This window comes from Zea mays, chromosome 10 (genome assembly GCF_902167145.1).
Source record: "Zea mays cultivar B73 chromosome 10, Zm-B73-REFERENCE-NAM-5.0, whole genome shotgun sequence".
Taxonomy (NCBI): Eukaryota; Viridiplantae; Streptophyta; class Magnoliopsida; order Poales; family Poaceae; genus Zea; species Zea mays.
In genome coordinates this window covers 146054596-146075119 of record NC_050105.1, presented here as the reverse complement: position 1 = coordinate 146075119, position 20524 = coordinate 146054596, and the positions used below count along the sequence as shown (strand labels likewise).

The 20524-nt window shown below is 45.5% G+C and overlaps 2 pseudogenes across 2 annotated transcripts; both read left to right on the top strand.

Annotated features, from left to right (window-relative positions):
• Positions 1–1180: 1180 nt before the first annotated feature.
• On the top strand, positions 1181–4157 carry LOC100193105 (LOC100272375-like pseudogene; annotated as a pseudogene). Its single transcript, NR_159656.1, has 6 exons — positions 1181–1757; positions 1828–1935; positions 2338–2401; positions 2469–2679; positions 3668–3756; positions 3845–4157. The product of NR_159656.1 is annotated as a protein-like pseudogene (transcript).
• A 2101-nt stretch (positions 4158–6258) lies between these two features.
• LOC100216958 (LOC103625836-like pseudogene) lies at positions 6259–14368 on the top strand (annotated as a pseudogene). The gene is made up of 13 exons (NR_159524.1): positions 6259–6360; positions 7643–7808; positions 7908–8011; positions 8633–8743; positions 8815–8964; positions 9396–9666; positions 9873–9923; positions 11390–11502; positions 12892–12964; positions 13106–13167; positions 13458–13606; positions 13699–13900; positions 13976–14368. The product of NR_159524.1 is annotated as a protein-like pseudogene (transcript).
• The last annotated feature ends 6156 nt before the right edge of the window (positions 14369–20524 follow it).

The following is a 20524-nucleotide window of genomic DNA, read 5'->3' as shown; positions in this document are numbered from 1 at the left end:
CAATCAGAGCATGGGGTAAATCTTTACTCTATATGTTAGCAGTGTAGGCGTGCACACTGCCTTGTTCTGCCATAGCGCGCTCGCCTCCCTCACCGCGCCCGCAGTCCCCGCTGCCGAGCAGTCCTGCCGCGCCCCCTCCCCTGCAAACCCCACCACGACGCAGCAACAGATCCACCATCGACGTGCGCGCCGCGCGCCCCGACGCGGAACGCTGGATCCCACGCAACAGGAGGCGGCCAACCAGTCGCCATCGCCCCCGGCCCCCACCCCGCCTGCTGCAGCAAGCGGCGTCCGCTACCGCACGCCCTCGTCCCCGGACCTCCTCCTCCCTGCCGACGCCGCCAAGATGCGCCGCTACTCCGCGCTGCCCAACGGCGGCCGCCAGGAGACGCTGGCCGACCGCGCGCACCGCTACCGGGGCATCGTGCTCGTCATCCTCGCCCCGCTCGCGCTCGTCTCTCTCGTCCTCCTCCTCATGCCACGCTCACCCGCTGGCACCATGGGCAGCGCCCGGGATAGACAGGTACGCCGTCATCTTTGACGCCGGTAGCTCCGGCAGCCGCGTCCACGTCTTCCGCTTCAACGCCAACCTGAATCTCGTCCGCATTGGCAGCGAGATCGAGCTCTTCGTCCAGGTACACACTCCCCCGCCCGGTGACCCGTTGCCGGACCTGGAGTCACGCTGCCTAGACTCGCCGCTGGGTGGATTCGTCGAGGTGGAGGTCGGATTGTGACCACGCCGTCCAGTTAGGACGTCGTCGTCTCCAGATCCAGGGGATGGGGTTGCTCGGCATGGCGGCCAAGGGCCCCTCGCCCACGCGTCGCCTCCTGCCGCAGCCGCACTTGGCCGTCTCCTCGCTGGTGGCCTCCATGGCTCTGATCCACCCTTCCTCAACACCCAAAGATGGTTGACGTCACCTTCGCCGTCTCCTCGCCAGTGGCCTCCACCAGCCCCGCAGTCCAAGACAAAGCCGCGACATGAGTCAACCCAAGTCCGGTCGCACCTACACCGATGACCGTACCCAACGTGAGTCAAGCCAAGTCCATTCCCCTCCCTTGCTTCCTCAACTTGTTGTCTTGTGGTCTGAAGTTTGTCTCGGAGAAGGTGATGCCATCATCATCAGTTGTGATTATGAATTATATTCTACCGATAGGTATTCAATCTCTCTATTCGGCAACACCTTAAAAAGATTTACTTCAAAATATTGACAAGTGGATTGCAGGCTTAGATAATTTTTGGAACACAACATTGCTCCAAAAAAGTTTTTCTGAAGAAAAGGTATCAATCTGCAGTTTGGTAAGTGAGTCTGAATCTGCAGCACCAAGGACTTCAAGAATTAGTCTGAACCTGCACTTACAGTTCCATGGGTCTTCTCAATTCTTAATAATATTATATTTTTAATGAATAATTGAATATATATTGAGTCTGTGCCATAGATTCAGTCGCCTTAACACCCTTTGCTGTTTCCCACTTAAGTTAGTTAATGAGATGAATGGATGGAAATTACGTAGTGAATGTATGATAAGTCCAGGCTACATGTTAAAAGACACACTTGGCTACTTGACCTCTGTATTTCCATGAAGAAATCTTACTGACGGGTGCTTTCATCTGCTATTTGGATCCGTTGCTGATGGATCTTACAAAGAAGTTGAGCTTTAAGAGGAACGTGGTGTCATTGTCATCAGAGCTCAAGGGTGTGAGGAGCAAGCTTGCTTCCTAGGAGCAGCTGTTTGTAAGGGAATCTCAAACTGGAAAGGTTAGTATGTAACTGGTACCTTCGAGGTTGTTAGTGGGGTTTGTGCTGACAAAGAAAAAAAATTTAGCAGCTTGCGGAGACAAAAACAAGGAGCATGGAAGAGGAAGTAATCAAGCTGCATAAATGCTTACAGGACAAGGATGAACAACTGCATTCATTCACAAGTAGCACGGAACAGGTAAAGAGCTTTCACAGCAAAATACACCACTTCTTGCAATTTATTGGAGTTATGGCATTAAATTGAACTTTTTCCTTTACTTTAATTTCCTTATGGTAAAATTTGGATACTATGTATAGAGCCCCCAAAAGGTTGACTATAATACAACAACAATAATTTGGAGTCAATATTTTTTCTTGCATAATTGTTGCCTTTGGTTATAAAAAAAACTTTTGGTCAGGAAATAAATTTAGCTTGACTTACATTGTTTTCTTGGTTCGCTTCTTTACTAATCAACTTGATCGAATGTTCATGACTACTAAATTCCTACCGTGTGTGTCAGGAAATAAATTTTAGCTTGACTTACATTGTCACGCAAGCCAAATGCAGTTCCTTAATAATATGTTTTCTAATTATATACAGTACCATCATGAGTTGGATGATCTTAGAACACATCTGTCATTTACTCAAGCTACAGGAGAAGCAGGTGTGGGTCTGTGATAGATTTCTTCATCTCCGAGAAATGGAATTTCACTCATTCAATTTATTTCCAGGAACCCAACTGAACCTTCAACTTGCTTGTTCTGGGAGATCTGTGAGCAAGCGAGTGCTCCTCATAATGGGTATTCGACATGAGCCCCATCCCTGCCACAGACTTGGGAAAGGCACAATGATTTTTATGGTGACATGAATACATTCCTCTTCAAATTATATCTTTAAGCATCCATTTTTCGCCCTACTGGTGCAAACAAGAATTTGCAATGGGTATGTTTTGCCCTGTATGACATATCTCCTTATTTTTATTTTCTTCCTTGTTTGTGTTACTACTAATCATCTCTAGAATATAAAGGGTAGTTTACATCATTAGATTGCTTATGTTTATCGATGACTGGATATTAAATGTATTACCCATCCAACATACATCCAGTTTCCTTAAATGTATATCGCCAACACTCTTAATTCATGTAAGCATATATTCTAGAGAATATAGATAGGAAAAACGTATGCAAAAAATATTCCAGTTGCTGCACGCTTTACTTTTTGTGGACCTGGAAGGCATGTCTTTGTATAAAGTTGAAGTACCTTGAAGTGCTGCTAACTGGAAGGCTTCAGAGACCTTATTTTCTTCACAGCATCCAAGACAGGGTCAGTACACTCTTAAGTCTTAGGATAACTGCAGTTGGTGAAGGAATCAAACCAAGACCAACGTGGCCATAGAAAGAGACCTCCCAACCAAAGTGAGGTTTGGTCTTATACATTCCAACGCCAATGACAAGTATGAATACGGGATTTTCCATACTGAGCTAGACAAAATGGTCACTTGTTCTTTATTGTGTTCTTGGAGAATGGCGACAGTAGTGGTGGAACGCCTGACAATCATGGTCAACAATATTGGTCGATTCTCTTTTGGCATACTGTTCTGGTGGATCATACAGTATGTTCAAGGAAGAAACAGGCATGCTGATTTCATTGACTGATGGGTGGTGCTAGCTGGTGACCATTTATGATCAGTGCCAAGCGTGCCTTGCTGGACTTGACTATTATTTTATGTCTGCTTATTGGGTTTTTTTGGGAGGGGGGTTGGAGTGTCTTTCATGCTTGTTATTATTTACTTGTGCTTCAGTCATAAGATCTGGATTTGTAGTCATTCCTTCTACCTGTAAAGATGCCAGTATTTTTGTTTAGCCATGTGTTTTGCAAGCTGCTCATAACATGGAATGGTTTTACATTCTAGAATTTCTATTGCTTGCAGGTAGGTTACTGGCTGCACTTGTTTTTGAATACTTGGAGTGACCACAACTAAGTCACACAATGAAACTTTACTTTCCAGAGTGTAACCTGGTAACCGGTGACCATTCATAATATTTCGTTTTTACATTTTGGATATCAATATCCATTAATATGTTTCCCTATTTTGTTTGTAAATCAGCCGGACTTCTGATAGAATGAACTGAAAGACTTCTCTAACAAAAGTGGAGCTGAGGGGAGCAAGAGTGCTGAAAGTGGTCCAATGTTTTTAGATGTTCTCGAATGTTATCTGAAATATGAGGTTTATCTCTTGCTTGATCAACAATAGAAGCAAAAAATCATCCTTTTGTTTATTTATGTTTCCCAATATAAAGGAAAAGGGGAAATATTTTGGTGCAGTGTGCCCAATTCTTTTGTCTCTAGAAAACTATGTAGTCACCTATAGCAGGCGCTATAGTCAGTTTTAGCTATTTTAGACACCACTACTATTTGTACACACATTTCTATTATCCTATTTTAGCCTGCTATATTCATGTATGAGCCTTATGGGAACTCTGCAACTACTATGGATCCTCTTATACATTGTGTTCGACATGCAGACAAGGTAGTATATTGAGTTGGACCAATAATCCTTCATATTTATTTAGCCTGCTGATACCGCGGCAATGTATAGATGTTTGTACCATAGAAATTATCGTAAAATGCACACAGTTGTATGTATAGATGTTTAGAAGTGGCCGAAGTTAGGCTTGCTCAACCGGGGCAATGATTTACTTAGCCTGCTGAAATGTACTATAGGTAGCATTCAAGTTTGTGACCATCATGCAAGTACATGTGGTTTGTTGAAATTGTGTGGTCATCGGAGATGTAGCAAAATGTTCCCTATCGAGAGCTCGTGTACTATATTTGTTTTATGAACTTAATTTTGTTGATGTAGGACTATTACAAAGTTCTAGAGACAACTTAATTTTTATTACAACATAATATGTGGTCATACATATGTTATTGTTGCAATATTTTTTCCGTTGCAACGCACGGGTATTTACCTAGTCTATACTTAAGTAAGTAATAATAGTCTACCGTTCTGCCTCTCCGTGTTCTGCCTCTCCGTGTTCTGCCTTCTATCAATCTACACCGTTCGTTCTATTTCCTAAGGGCCTGATTGGTTGCCCGCATATAGGCCAACCAGGCTCACGGTATGCGGCCATAGTGTGTTTGGTTGTAGGTTGCATCCACGTAACCAGGCGCGTGGTACTTTGCCGCTTGTTTGGTTTGCCGCATATGCATCAGCGCCTGTGTCTCGCGATGCAAAAAAGGAGCTCGGGCCAGGCTCTGGAGATGCGACCAAAATCTGCGCATCTGTGGAGCCAGGCTCACGCGATGCACAGCCAGGCTGCCACGGGCCTGGCTCGCTCGGCCATGCTGCCTAGATACGGCAACCAATCAGGCCCTAAGCCTCCCGCTTGATGTATCCATCGTCCCTCAACGCAGTTGCCTCCGCCTGGGATGCGCTCCACCCCCGCCGCCCCCTTGCAACTGCCGCCGTGCCCATCCCCACGCCCGCCGCATGCTCTCCTTGGACAACGGAGCTTGATTTTCTGTGCGCAATTGTCTCCCCGTGGATCGGTGATGGGCTGACGGCAAACTCCTTGGACAAATACACGACCGAAGCAAGCAAGGACGGCCATCCTCAAGAACTCACGATGGTGTGGGGGCATGACCTTGGGAGTCGGGAGCAGGGGCGGACGCAGAGGGGGGGCAAAGTGGGCCATGGCCCCCCCTCAATTTTTATGATCTTTTATATATCATGTTTTTTACTGTTTAGTATATTTAAAAATGAAGATTTAGATATGCTAAACTAGTTCTGTTACGGGTCTCCTCGTTGAATTAGTCTAGTTCTATCGACTCTCGTCCTTTTACTTGGTCCAATCCTCACATCTATTCATCCAGTCTCATTCTTTCCGATGCTGTCGGAGCCATAGAATGACCCCATCAATTTTTTATAACCTCTTATACCTAATATTAACCTACTGTAAAGTATATAAAAATAAGGTTTGGATAGGCTAAAATTGCCCTGAGCAGTTATCTCAACTTCCATCCTCTTTGGTCTAGTCCTCGCATCTATCCATCGGGTCCCATTTCTTCTTACATCCCGGCCTGTCGGGGCCAATCCCCCCAGGTGCTCCATTCTTAACACCGTCGCCTCCTTGCTGACGCCTGAAGTTGCCTGACCCTGACACCACAACTGGCGAGCTTGACGAACCAGCGAGCCCTGGCTCTCAGCTGGAGACATCATCTGACCCGCCTCTTCTCGATGTCCCACCCTTCGAGGAGATCGATATTTGACAACGTACGCACGTCTTGATTCGGTCAGGACGAACTTAGTTGTATGTTTGCTTCGCTTCTTTGAACTTGTATGTTATATTGATAGATATGGAACTTGAATTTTATGTAACTATAGTTTTTACCGTCTTGCTTGATTTTGTAACGTGGTTTTTTGGCCCCCCATGAATTTTGGTCCTGCGTCCGCCACTGGTCGGGAGACAGCGCGCGGCCATGCAGCCGGATCCGGGATGGAGCATCCATGGGCGTCCTGACCACGCCATCAATCAAGCAAAAATGGAACCAAAGGTTCGAGCTCCGCAGGCGGCAAGCTCCTTCTTCATCCACGCCCTCCCTCCGCCTTGAGAACCATATGTCCGAGCTCTGCAAGCCCCCTTCCCCCTTCCTGCACGCCCTACGTTCTTGATTGATTCCTGTTTGCTTGTGATTTTGCATTTCGGAAATCGAATCTTGTCGTTCTTGGGGATCATTGGGGGCGATTTTAGGATACTAGAGTCTAGGGCTAAGAAATTGTATGGCATCCTGGAGTAGTAGGGGTGGAGTCTTTAGGCAGATGCCAGAGGCCTATTGCCGGGACCTCGTCGAGTTTGGCACCCAGTCTACGCCGCGAGATCGAGGTTGGACACGAGGCCGCTACCTGGGCTCGCCGCCCTTGGGTTTCTTGTCGGTGCTGCTGCTCTTTGGGCTCCTCTGGCCAAAGAGCTTGGGCATGAAGCATGTGGGTTGGATGCAGGCGGGTTGGGCGCAGGTACTTGGGGTCGAAGCTCATGGAAGATCTCATCAGCATCGACAAGACCGTGTAGCCTGCCTGAAAGATCAAAGTCGGAGAGCATGATGTGGCCATCCTCTCTCACGAGGTCGTTCTCTGTCTTCAAGTCTCTGTAGACCACCCTAATCACGTGCAGGTACTCCAGCGCAAGGAGCACTTCTGCCTCCACCATCTTGCTGCCATTCCATTCCTATTGGTCACACTGTCCTGATCTGGGCAAGTGCAGGCTTAAGCATGATCACAAAGAGTCATACACCATGCATGTCGGCATATGACAGTGAATTGTTGACAAAAAAATATTCGGATACACCATGTACGTGCTTTAACTGGTTTACAAAGAATAATTTGTTTATCTATTTTCTTTCTTCAAAGGTGTATACATTGATAATAACAGTTTATCAAACATCAAATACTGGCAATGTTTAACGTTGAAAGATGACCTATGTATCAAGCAAACCAACTGAACAGAGTTTTCTTTTTGGTGTGCGCAATGGCAACAGAAGAAAACCACGTAGTATAGACTTGATAAGATCATAGATTATCTGTCAAGCTGCAACAAAGCATTACGAATGCTACATTCTGGTGTTTGAAATAGGAAAAGAAAATCTTAAAATCACAACAAAGTTCTAAAGCTTATCCAAGATCTGATTAGATTAAAATGTAAAGGGAACTATTTTATACTCTGAAAAATAACTGATGAGGCGTGATTGTTGGCACCAAGATGACTTACATTCTCATTGTCACAAGCAATCATGTCACTGAATGTGGTGTAAAAGGTTGATGTATTGATTGGGGGAAAATGTGATCATTGATCTGAAACATTGGTTTTTTTACTTGTTACAGTAGTTCGCCTATTGCTCATTGCAGATCTTCAAGGACAAGGGTCCGTTGTGGTGTTTAGAGGCGGAGGCGGTGCCCGGCCAGCATACACTCTGGTTTCACAGAATGAGGCACACTTTGCTGGTGACTGGTTCGAAATTTGATTTCTACTGGCCAGGATGTACCCAATGAACTCATGGATCTGGCTATGAAGGTTAATTAGCTTATTGATGAATTTTCCTTCAGTGTTGCTTCACATAATAAGCTATGGACTTGCATGAAATTATTGCTAGAACTACTAATTCTGCTGCAGGGTTCTTTAAATGATGTTGGAAGTGTAGATGTCTTCTCTTGGATAAGCTGTTTGGATCTTCGCAGTCTCGCTGTGCTGACAAATTCCACCCTGTCCAGCTCAAGGTTCTGTATCTCGTGTATTTCAGTAATTATTAGGAATGTGATCTTAGTACAATCAGATTTGATTATACAAAATCTTATCAGTCAGTATACAAATATCTGATAGGGCATAATATGCAGGCCAGTAGGGCCCATGTGATGGAGCAGCCCTGGCCCCTGGGCCATGCACAGCAGCATAGTTTTTTGCAAATTACTAGCAATGCCATGGTCTGTTCATGCGCTTCTGCTGGTTGCCCTAGGATTAGATATGATATCGTAAATAATATTAGATTGAGTTGGTTCTTGATTCTAGAGATTGGTCTCTTAAGAGTCAAATCACCCCATCAACATAAGGATAGGATTATCTCGCTTTTGGTTAGAAAAGAACTAGGTCAATAGTTCCTAATTCCTATCTCCTTCCTATGCCCTTATGGATTGGCTGCCGGGCTTCGGCATGGTCGTGCTGCTTGAGTTCATGGGCATAATGCTCATGACAGAGATCATTTTTTTCCTGCATGATTATTTCAACTTTCCATGTCATGTTGGATAGTTTTTCATCTATGTTGTGCCAGTAATGATATAAAACTAAAATTCGATGAATAAATTATGTCACCAGCATAACTTTTCTCTCTCTTTGTTTGGCAGTGATCCACATAATATATCTTTCCATTACTTAATACCTGAAGGAGGCAACGATAAGTTGTCCTACTTCAAGCTAAAAGTCTTGCTACCTGATTCAGATCTCACTGTTACTAGGTGAGCACACAAATTAGCATGACCCTTGTATATTGTCACTGTGGACATTCTCATATTTGTGCTCCTTGCAGTCAAAAGCAAATCAAGGACAAGCTAAATGTTGCCACTCCAGAAGGAAATTTTCTTTGGTTATTCCACACAGAATTGTCACCCTTTCTTATCGCAAAATCTCAGTTGTCGAAAAAGAGATTTTTTATATCGCTGCAGATTCCATCATAAAGGTACTAGATATCCACTTGATCTATTTACTCAAACCTATCACTGAACTCTATTGAAGTATTGATCTCCACCTTTCTCTTTCAAATAAAGCACCCATGCATGTGAACATTATCTTACTGAGATGCATAATCAAGAGTTTGCGCCAAAAAATGGTTCACTGGCATGAGTGGTACTGTCAGATGATCTGACATTTTTAGTCTTAGCTTTAAAACAATAAGAGAAGCTGTTAAAAATCTTCATTGTGACAAAAGTCCTTATGAATAAATTAGCATAAGTTTTAGAGAATCAAGGGACCGGTATTCGATTCATGCACTCAACAGCAAAACCCAACGATATGTTGGGACTTGGAAGTGTAGAAAAGTGTGTAAAACTAAGCATTTTATCAACACTTTTGGATCACTTATTGTGAAACGTTGATTTTCCCCACCCACAGGGCAAAGTCGAAGATCTTGGTCGCATGGAACTAGGCGGTTACGCCATTGGCGCTATTGAAGATTGCAGCAAGCGTCTCAGCGATTATATCAGTATGGATGTTCTTAGTGCCATACAAAGAGCGGGAGCTGCATTCAGTTGGGTGCCTAAAGAACCTTATAACGAGGATGCATGCCTACTTGATTTTGACGTGCTATTGATGGAGCCTCGCAAGCTGGAGAAAACCCTGATTACTTCCATCATGTGGTGGGCTACTGGATGTTTGCAGCAATGTAGGTACTAGCTCATAAGTTTAAGTTATTTTTCGATTAAAAGAACCACATTCTTTTTTCTGAAACTATTGTGTTGCAGGATGCAAGATCCCCTCTACTTCCATTATATCACTAAAGTTGGTTGTTTGCTTTTTAAGGCTTCTATATTATTCAACAATTTATTCTCATATTATGTTGTTAATATATTATTTTGTTGCAATTTCTAGAGTAATGGGAAGCTACAAGGAAATTTGCTCCAGAAATTTCACAAAATCAAGGTATAAGTTTTCCCTCCTTTTCTATATACTACTTATTAAGACAGTAAGAGTAGTCTGCCTCTCCCATGTTTTGTCGTTCTGCCTCTCCCTCACTGCTAGCGGGCCCCTCCTTCCCAGTCCTATCGCTCCCGCATGACCCCTCCACCCGCCCCCGCCCGCACGGTCGCATCCCATCCCTAACCTCCCAATGCTAATTTCCTCAACAGTTGCAGATGAGCTATCAGTTGGAGGTACATCAACAAATGCACACAACCTGGACAGATGCACATTCAAATAACTTGCAAACATAGCTGTTCAATCTTTGTTGTCCCCTTGAGGTCTTCGGCAGTCAGTAATTCAGCTTTTTCATGATTTAGGTTGGATATAATAAGAGGTTGGCTCTTCCAAAGAGCTTGCTCAGTCAAAATGTTCTGAATCAGCTATTCATAAAAAATCATAGCTTGCTTTCTATTGGTTGTGTTAGCTTCAAATAATTAGTTGTGCCTGCATACACTCATGGAATCTTTTTACATGACACAATTTAAGCTTTCTATATTCAAGAGATTAGTTTTCTAGGGAAATATCTCTTTATGGTTTCAGTTTTTGTGGTTTTACACATCCCTTAACCAGAATGATTTAGAAATTTGGTTGTAGTTTCTAGAGAAAATTCTCTCTATAGCCAGCTTTCCTTTTTGAGTCATGGTTTATCATTAAAATTTTACTTCACACAATGGAAACCTAGAGACTAACATCAACACTAAGGGACCAACGGAAAGAAAAAATGAGCAAAAGATAGAAGACAATTATATACCTTATTTTTAGATTGATATCTACAGCTACATAGACGCTAGATAAAAATGATGACAACTTTATTGCTATTGTTAAGTAGTTAACCTGGATCAACATGCCTTGAATATAAGCATGGTGAAGCGCGGCTATCTTGTCAAACAGTTATAGCATGCTACCGAGGAAGGTCGCAGGTCCATATGTTGTCATTTGTCAACATTTTTTATTTGATTTGGTGCCTCCATGGTCTATGTATGGATGTCATATTTCTCATGACATGATCATTGCTAGCTTAGCCATATTGTTCATTTGACCATATTACTCAGCAGTTAAGTCTGTACTATTTTAGTTATTATTTGTTACTGACACATGTTATTTTGTTACGAATCTCTTAGTTACTCTTTTGTGTGTGTAAGCTTCCTTTCTTTTCTTTTACTAGGTTTCAAAATTCATGGCATGCTAATGTTTGTTTTTAGTGTCACATACTTGATAAGTTGTTTGTGTTGCATACCTGAATGACTTATGCTCGGTAATGTTTGTTGTTCATAAGTTGATGTTTGAGTTACTAGACAATGTTGCTCGTGAGGTATTTAATATCCCCCTGTATCCATTGACGGTATACTATTAAACAAATGACTGTTTGGAACAGTATCTAATTCTTGTCACCTTCCCATAATTTTAACGAATAACACATGAAATAGATCTGTCAGAAACTTCAAGCCTTGAACGTGGTCTTCAGCTTCCTGGTCGGCGAGTGGGAACTTGATCTCACTGTTGTGTAGCTGCTTGCTGTTGTCCCTCTTGCACAGCTTGGGTATGTTTGCAACTCACAGTACATTTTTTGCATTTAAATATTTTTCTTAAGAGCTTCGTGCATTTGATTTACTTCAACATTCATGTCATGGTAGTTTCTGAACTGGTTGTGGTGAATAATTTTACCACTGTTTTAGACACACAGCGAACCAAGATAAAATGTGTGCAAAACTATACATGTACACAATAGACACACGATGTGTGTTAAAATATGTTTAGTTTGTTACTACCACTCATAATCCAATAACCAAACTGATTAGTAAAATTGTGACTGGAATAGGATATAAATGTACTTCAACATGTGGTACGATAAAACTCTTTAATAGGGGTACTGTTTGGTACTGTTTTCTGGTTATTGGAAAAGAGGTGGTCTGCAAACAGACAAAACGTTTGTCTTATACAGCAGTAGTCCCATACCATTCCTAAAATTGAGTTAGTTTGTTCAGTTTACTAAACCCTAAATAAAAATAGAATAGTTCCCTTACGCAGACAGAACAGACCACCTCTTTTCCAATAACCATAAAACATGAATGTTGTAAACTGAACAAACTGACCATGTGGTAGATTGTATGCCTTTTTCTGTTTTCAGTTCATTCCTGAACAAATGTACTCAATTTTAGGAAATTCATGTAAAGTTATGACTGAAAAACAAGCACTTCATACAGTTCTGCTTTATGCGTAAAGGAACAAACTATTATGCTTTCAATTAAAAAAGGGTTCTGTTTTTAATTTGGGCAGTCATGCTTTCAATTAGTGTTTAGAAACATATACTCCGTTCATTCAAGTGTAGGGTGTTCATCTGCTTTTAGTTCTTCAAAACAAAGCGGAATCAAGGTAACTAAAAGGGTTTGTTAATCTAACTGAAATTGTGCTACGTGGTATGACTATTTCTGTTTTAAGTTCCTATCTTTTATTAGAGTTCATTTCTGAAAATTTTGGTAATTTTGGTAATGGGGACATGGGTTACCCTACTTTAACACCCATGGGGAAGAGAAGCAAGGGAAGAACGGGTCTGTTAAGTAGGGGGAAGCATTCCATCGGAAAAATCATTAACAAGGCGGCAAGGATTAGTGGTTTCAAACAAACAACTGCAGAGCCTAAAATTGACAGGAAGGCAGTAATTCATACTGAACCAGATGCACCTGTACTGGAGCACCAGGAACCAAAGGAAGTTGCTTCCTTCGGTAGTTTGCCAACTATGTCAGAACCATCTATTCTTTTATCAGAACTGATGCAAAGGATTCTTTATGCCTCTCTCCCAGTTCTTGCCCAGGGAAGGAACTGGGTCTTGCTATACAGGTTTAGGGTTTAGGGTCTCTATTCTGATATGTTTTAACTTTTGACCATACGGGTCTACTGTTATCTAATGTTTATGTTCATAGTTGTGCAGTACATGGAGACATGGCATATCTTTATCTACTTTATATAGAAGGAGCATGCTTTGCCCTGGTTTCTCACTATTGGTAATGTTACTGTTTCCTAAGTGTCTCAAATGTTCTTTCACCTCCACATTTACTGAATGTTTCATATTTTAGGCGATAGATCTTATTTTAACTCCATAAGTTGCTATATTGTTGATGATGTCATAATTGTTTTGTCTCTAGAACTTGCATATAAGCCCATTGATGTAAGGAGAGTGCAACTTGCATATAAACTCTTTGATGAGGTAACTCTTTTCTTATGCAACTCTGTTGAACCAATGTGCTTGACTGCATGGTTGTGTGTAATACAGCAAATACCAGTAGAGTAGTGTCATGTATGCATCTGTGGATATATTATGCATTTTTTGTAGAAAAACTATAATTTTAATCGAGTGAGAACATAGTACCATGCTTTTATTGTTCTCCTGCTCTTACCTGACATTGTGTTACATAGTAATACAAATAACTTTCTTTTGAGGCAGTGTAACCACAGATGCCTTTATCCCCTTCCATTCCGATTTTTTGTTGAATTCAGGTTCTTGATGATGTTCTAATCTACAAATGTGTTAGAAGATGGTCGGATCCTGTGTGACTGGCAAGATTTACCATTTAAAAACTATGCCCCCGGAGAATGAGGAGAATTCTATCCGACTTATTACACGTTCTGATGCCACATTTGAGAAGGTTCTGTTAATGTCCACCCAGTAACTTTTTTGTTTTGTTTCCTGATCATCTGAAGATCAAAGATCCTAAGAAACAGTTTATGGGTCTAGCAGAGCCAGAACTGAGCACCTACAACCCTTTTAAGTTAAGCAACACAAGTTGAATTCATGCTCCCATGTGGTTTGTTACCAAGATCTGTTGTATATACATATGACTTATCAATGATTTTCATGTTGTTGTAACTATCCAGTATCGTACAACTGACCTGTTACCTAGGGGGAAACACTGCATGACTGTTGTTGGTATCCTTGTCTGGTGAGCGAAAATCTCTCTTATCTTTTGTTTCTCTTTGTTTGATTCAGTCCAGTCATTTCCTTAAATTATTTATAGATATGAGGCGGAGCGAGCGATTCTTGCAGGAGGAGAGAGTGATTCTCCTAGAGGTGGAGGAGGATGAAGTGGTGATAGACTTCAAGCCAACTCCAAGTGTCGTGTCGACCTCTGCCTCCGCTCCCTGCACACATCCCTCCCGGTCGTCTTCAAGGTCCAGACCTCCTCCCCGCTCAAGTTCCTCATCAGCACGTTGCGTGGTGTCATGTCGCCGCTTTCCTCAGTGTCCATACGCGTCGTGCGAGGCATCCCGCTTCATCTCTAATCACCTTTATGTGCACATCGTCCATATGTGACCCCCTTCTCCATATAATTTCAACAAGTTTTACTCTTTTGGGCTCCGTGTAAGTTCATTAGTAAAATCTCTACTAATTATTAATGCTGCAAAGTTAACCTGTCATTCTGTGTTATATATATTTTTTATTGGTATTATATGATCCCGTTGCAACGCACGGGCACTCACCTAGTTTTTATATGAAATCAGAAAAACTATGCAAACGATTGTCCTCAAACAACAAAACTACGACAATGATTATTCATTTCCTATAGGCACGGTTCGTCTGCCGTGATCAGCGAGCCACAGTTGCGTCTGTTGCGCACGTTGCGTGGACTTATCCTGTACCCTGACTACCGAGCCATAATTGTGCCTGTTGTGCTTGTTACGGAGGCTTATTTGTTGTCGTAGCCCTGATGGCCGCACACGTGTTGACGCCAGATACGTCGGAGCTTGTACTCGCGTGGAATGTGGTGGATTATTCGAGCCCCTGAAGTCATAGCATAGCACAACCTTCATAAACAATTTTGTTTAGCTCTATATTTTATTTGATTGTGTTGTGTGGCATCATATATTTATATATATCGCCAAGTGGCCATAACAACTATATCAAGCTCTATAGTGCTTGGAAATCTGGGAAATTAAATTGAATTACAATGAAACACAGATAAGTTAATTTTCTACTCTCTCCTCATGCACAAAGTTTTACCCGAAGTAACCCGAAGATATATAATACAATGCATGAAATCCTTTTTGTCATAGAAGACATCACAAGTTGGGATTCTATTAGTAGGCAAAGAGACCTTGCCAGATAAATAAATGCTAGAAATCTCAGTCATACATTGCTCAACCAGATGTTGGCACATTGCTATTTGTCGCTGAACGATATGAAGCGAACTTTGAGATAAATGACTAGTACCTTAGCAACACGAAGTTGCGAGTACATCAAAAGGTAATTCTGAGAATTTATTTCACAATGTTTGTGTGAAAAACCATTGTGTGTTTCCGTCGAACCACTTTACTCGTCCTATCTAGGACCTCTATGCTTGTGTTGCATACATCTCTCAGAATTGTAAATACTTATAGTCGTTGAATTGACTTGGGATAGTCCTTTAACTGATATGATATACAGTAAGCCAAATGGTAAAGGTCAATACTGAATGGAAATAAAATTGAAGTTTATGTAGCAGAACTACATTGGATTTCACCTTTTGACATGCTTACCATAATCTATATATGATCATATAGATATAAAATTCGAATACAGATATAAACATCTTTACATTTTTATTGTAGAGAGAAAACCATGTATAAAATAATTTATGTAAATTTTTTTATTTTATAATATTATGTTTGATAAGATAAAAAAATATCCCCATCAAATTATATATATTAAAATATCAAATTTGTTTGAACAATTTAGATACCTACTTTCATCTCTTCGGTCTTCGGGTCTCAGTAGAGCGGACTTCCTCTTTGTTTTTCTCTCTCTTTAAAATAGCTCTTTTTTATATAACTAAGTCCTCGGCAAAACGAATTCTAATAATGGATTATCGCATCCAATTTTAAAAACAAAATTATACGTGTGTGCGCCAAACTCATCGTAGAATTCCAAACTGACCAAGAACTTTGCACGCCAAACACTCCGTTAAATATTCTACTAGAAACTTCACATCATCTTCTCGTTTTAACTTTTAAGCAGCCTTTTAAGAGGAAGGGGGAAATAGTAATTAGGTATGGGCAAAAGATGTGATACCCAAACTCGGACCTAAATTATTTAAATCCAAAATACCTAAACATAGTTTTGGACAGTAACCATAAAAACCAAAACTTATTTCGGTTAATGTTCGCCAGTACTCGAATTACCTAAATTATCAGAAATATCACAAATATTTGTTCTCCTATTCTAATATGAAGACATCAAGTGGTTCAATGTAGCGTAAATGTATTATTGGTATGGCTCGAAGTAGGTCTATGCTAACTTGGCAGTTGTTTTTCATAATTGAAGTGAAGAATGAAGTGAGAAGGATTGTCGTTTGTTCCTTTAAAATACTGAGATTCGATAAAAAAAACAGTTAAAGTCAATTTTGGGTATATTTAGTAAAACCAAAACCTGAATTATTGCGTATAAAAAATATCAGGTAATGCTTTTTCGAGACTAAAATCTGGTAGAAATTTATAATACCAGAATCACCTCACCTAAATTTTTTAGGTCACCCGAATACCCACTACTAAGTACAAGCGTGAGTTTTTGTCAGTTGTAGTAAGTAATGGCTGTTGTCGTTGCCGTTGCCGCCTCTACTGTTTACAGTACTGAACACGAATTTGGGAGATGCAAAAAAAAAACCAAAATTAAACTGAACTAAAAAAACGATATGCCGGTACGGTTCAATTTTTTTTTTTGGTTTAGGATAGAAAAGTGACCACCTCTACTGTTATCCTTTTTCACGGTCACGTCCCCGTATATTGCGTCAATCCTCTTGTTTATTTGAAAATTGTGTCGCGTATATATCGTTCCAAGCGCTTAGACCGAAGTAGCATACCGAGGGATCGTGATACGCGTATGGACTACTAGCCAGTGGTTCCATTTTGTCGGCGTTTCGAGACCGGGGGTCCCTAAGCCGACGAGTGAGTGTGCCGCGTGCCCCAGCCTAGATGGGTCGAGCGCGTGGGCGAGCGCGAAGGGGGAAAAAGGCGAGGTGGCCGGAGACGGGCGTGAGAGAGGTGGAAATCCCGCGGCCTTCGTGTTCGTCCCGCGCCCAGGTCGGGTGCGCTTGCAGTAGGGGGGTTACAAGCGTCCACGCGGGTGAGGGAAGCGAGCGGCCCCAAGAGAGCGTCTGTCCCGTCCTCGGTCCCGCGCGGCCAACCTTCTCTAAGAAGGCCCTGGTCCTTCCTCTTATAGGCGTAAGGAGAGGATCCAGGTGTACAATGGGGGCGTAGCAGAGTGCTACGTGTCTAGCGGAGGGAGAGCTAGCGCCCTAAGTACATGCCAATGTGGCAGCCGGAGAGATCTTGGCGCCCTGCTGGTATGATGTCGTGGCTGTCGGAGTAGCAACGGAGCCTGGCGGAGGGACAGCTGTCGGAGCGGTCGAGTCCTTGCTGACGTCCCCCTGCTTCCGTAAGGGAGCTGAGAGTCGCCGTCGTCACAGGGCACGCGGGGCACCATCATTGCCTATCTGGCGGAGCTAGCCAGATGGGACGTCGGTCTTGTTCTCTGTTGCCCGAGTCGGCTCGGGGTAGGGTGATGATGACGCTCCCTGTTGACGTGGCAGGCCCGCGTCCGAGGCCGGGCGACGTGGGGGCTCCTCCGAAGCTAAGGTCGAGTCTGTCTTCCGTTGCCGAGGCCGAGCCCGAGCCCCTGGGTCGGGCGAGGCGGAGGTCGTTCGGCAGAGGCCAGAGCGGAGTCCGAGCCCTGGGGTCGGGCGAGGCGGAGTTCGTCGTCTTCCGGGTCTTAGCCCGAGTCCGAGCCCTGGGGTCGGGCGGTGCGGAGTTCGCCGTCTTCCGGGTCTTAGCCCGAGTCCGAGCCCTGGGGTCGGGCGGAGCGGAGTTCGCCGTCTTCCGGGTCTTAGCCCGAGTCCGAGCCCTGGGGTCGGGCGGAGCAGAGTTCGCCGTCTTCCGGGTCTTAGCCCGAGTCCGAGCCCTGGGTCGGGCGGAGCGGAGTTCGCCGTCTTCCGGGGCTTAGCCCGAGTCCGAGCCCTGGGTCGGGCGGAGCGGAGTTCGCCGTCTTCCGGGGCTTAGCCCGAGTCCGAGCCCTGGGTCGGGCGGAGCAGAGCTTCCTATGGCGCCTTTGGCAAGGCCTGACTGCCTGTCAGACTCACTCTGTCGAGTGGCACTGCAGTCGGAGTGGCGCAGGCGCGCGGCGCTGTCCTTCTGTCAGACCGGTCAGTGGAGGGGCGAAGTGACGGCGGTCACTTCGCCTCTGCCGGGGGGCGCGCGTCAGGATAGAGGTGTCAGGCCACCTTTGCGTTAAATGCTCCTGCAACTCGGTCAGACGGTGCGGCGATTTAGTCAGGGTTGCTTCTTAGCGAAGCCAAGGCCTCGAGCGAGCCGGAGATGTGTCCGCCGTTAAAAAGGGGGGCCTCGGGCGAGACGGAAGTCCCTCGAGGTCGGCTGCCCTTGTCCGAGGCTAGGCTCGGGCGAAGCGTGATCGAGTCACTCGTATGGACTGATCCCTGACTTAATCGCACCCATCAGGCCTCTGCAGCTTTATGCTGATGGGGGTTACCAGCTGAGAATTAGGCGTCTTGAGGGTACCCCTAATTATGGTCCCCGACAGTAGCCCCCGAGCCTCGAAGGGAGTGTTAGCACTCGCTTGGAGGCTTTCGTCGCACTTTTTTGCAAGGGGACCAGCCTTTCTCGGTTGCATTTTGTTCCGGTGGGTGCGCGCGAGCGCACCCGCCGGGTGTAGCCCTCGAGGCCTCGGAGGAGTGGTTTTCACTCCTTCGAGGTCTTAATGCCTTGCGTAATGCTTCGGCTGGTCTGGTTGTTCCCTCATGCGAACTGGCCGTAGCCCGGGTGCACGGTCGGGGCCCAAGCTCTCGGGCTGGTATGTTGACGCTGTCAACGGTTTGGCCGGAGCCGGGTTTGCGAGAGCAGCCCCCGAGCCTCCGCACAGGGCGAGAGGGCGATCAGGGACAGACTCGGCTTTTTACATACGCCCCTACGTCGCCTTTCCGCAAGGAGGAGGGGGGAGAGCGCCATGTTACCCTCGATGGGCACCGAACATGGTGTCTCCGGTGAGCTGCAAGCGGGTAATCCGAGTGGACGTCCGTGCCCCGTTCGTTGGGGGTCGGCTAGGGGCCCGGAGGCACGCCCAAAAGTACCTGCGGGTGATCTGCCGGACCCGGTCCCCTGGCGACGGGGTCCGAGGGCTCGATGCCTCCCTCCGATGGGATTCTGTTACAAGATCGCTCCCGCTGGTCTCGGAAATGTCCTAGGGTACCTCGGGAGCGCAGCCCGAGCCTCGGTTATGTATCGAACGTACCCCTGGTCATCCCTCGCTCGGCGTCTGAGGCGACTGTGAACCCTTCGGGGGCCAGCCTTCGAACCCCTGATCAGTAATGGGCGCGGAGCCCGAGTAGCCTGAGGCGGCCATGGAGCCCTTCGGGGGGCCGGCCTTCGAACCCCTGACCAGTAGTGGGTGTCGGGCCCACGCGATCTGAGGCGACTGTTGAACCCTTCGGTGGGCCAGCCTTCGAACCTCTGATCAGTAGGGGGGGCTCGGAGCCCGGTTCCTTCACAGAGAAGGATCCTTTTCGGGGTATCCCCCTTTCCCGGTCCCTGTTGCAAGAGATAGAGAAAGAGGAAAAAAGGAAAAGGATACGAAATCGAACGACGTGGCGTACCTTTTTTGGCGCGGTTATTACGGCGAAGGCGAAGCGCCGCCCGCTTCTCCTGCCAGGAGCGCCGCCTGTCCCGCCGCGGAGTTAATGCGACGGGGCGAGTGGTTGGCGGGGCGGCCGTTGCGCGTGCGCGAGCCGTTCGAGGAACGGATCACGGGCGCACCGTCTTCACGCCGTGGGAGGAGGCTCTCTTGCTGCCCTTAGATGGGACGTGAGCCTGGCTGACGACGTGACTGCTGCTCCCGCCCGCCTGCCACCGTCATTACTGCCGGCCCACTTTCGGCCGCATTGACCGTCGCGCCAGGCTGGCGCTGCTGGGTCGTGCGCTGGGTCGCCTCGAGTCGCGGCATAGGTTCCGCAACCGAAGAGGTGCGACGGTGTTGCAAGTGGCGGTGCGGTTGCTTGCATGCAGCAACTGGCGCGCTGGTTGCGTGACGCGTGGGCCTGGGCCTCCAAGCTGGCGTGTCAGAAGTTGGAGAAGCGCGTCCACCTGGCGCGGTTGCATGCCGCCTGCATGGCTGCCCGCCCCTTCCGCCCGTTGGTCTGGGCAAAAGTGGGGGGTCGCTTGTAACCGCTGGGCGGTTGTGTGCACCACGCGCGGCGGTTTGGCTTCTTCTGCTCTGAGCCAGTTTGCATGACATGCGGGACCCAGCCCCCGAACCGCAGGGGAGGGCCTTGGAGCGTGTTGGAGAAGACTCAGCCCGTGGCGTTTGGGGGCGCACGTAGGGAGAGTTGCCTTTAAAAGGAGGGCGACCCCTTTCGGAAGGCAACCATGTCTTCTTCCTCCCTTATGCGTCGTGTCTTTCCATCTTCCAAGCCCCCGGATGGGGGGTATCCGCCGTCTTTCCGCCTCCTCGCTGGAGGAACGCAACTCCGTGGGAGTTGGTACCTTTCAGCCATCGTTCGGCTTCAAGGATTTTTATCATGCAGCCC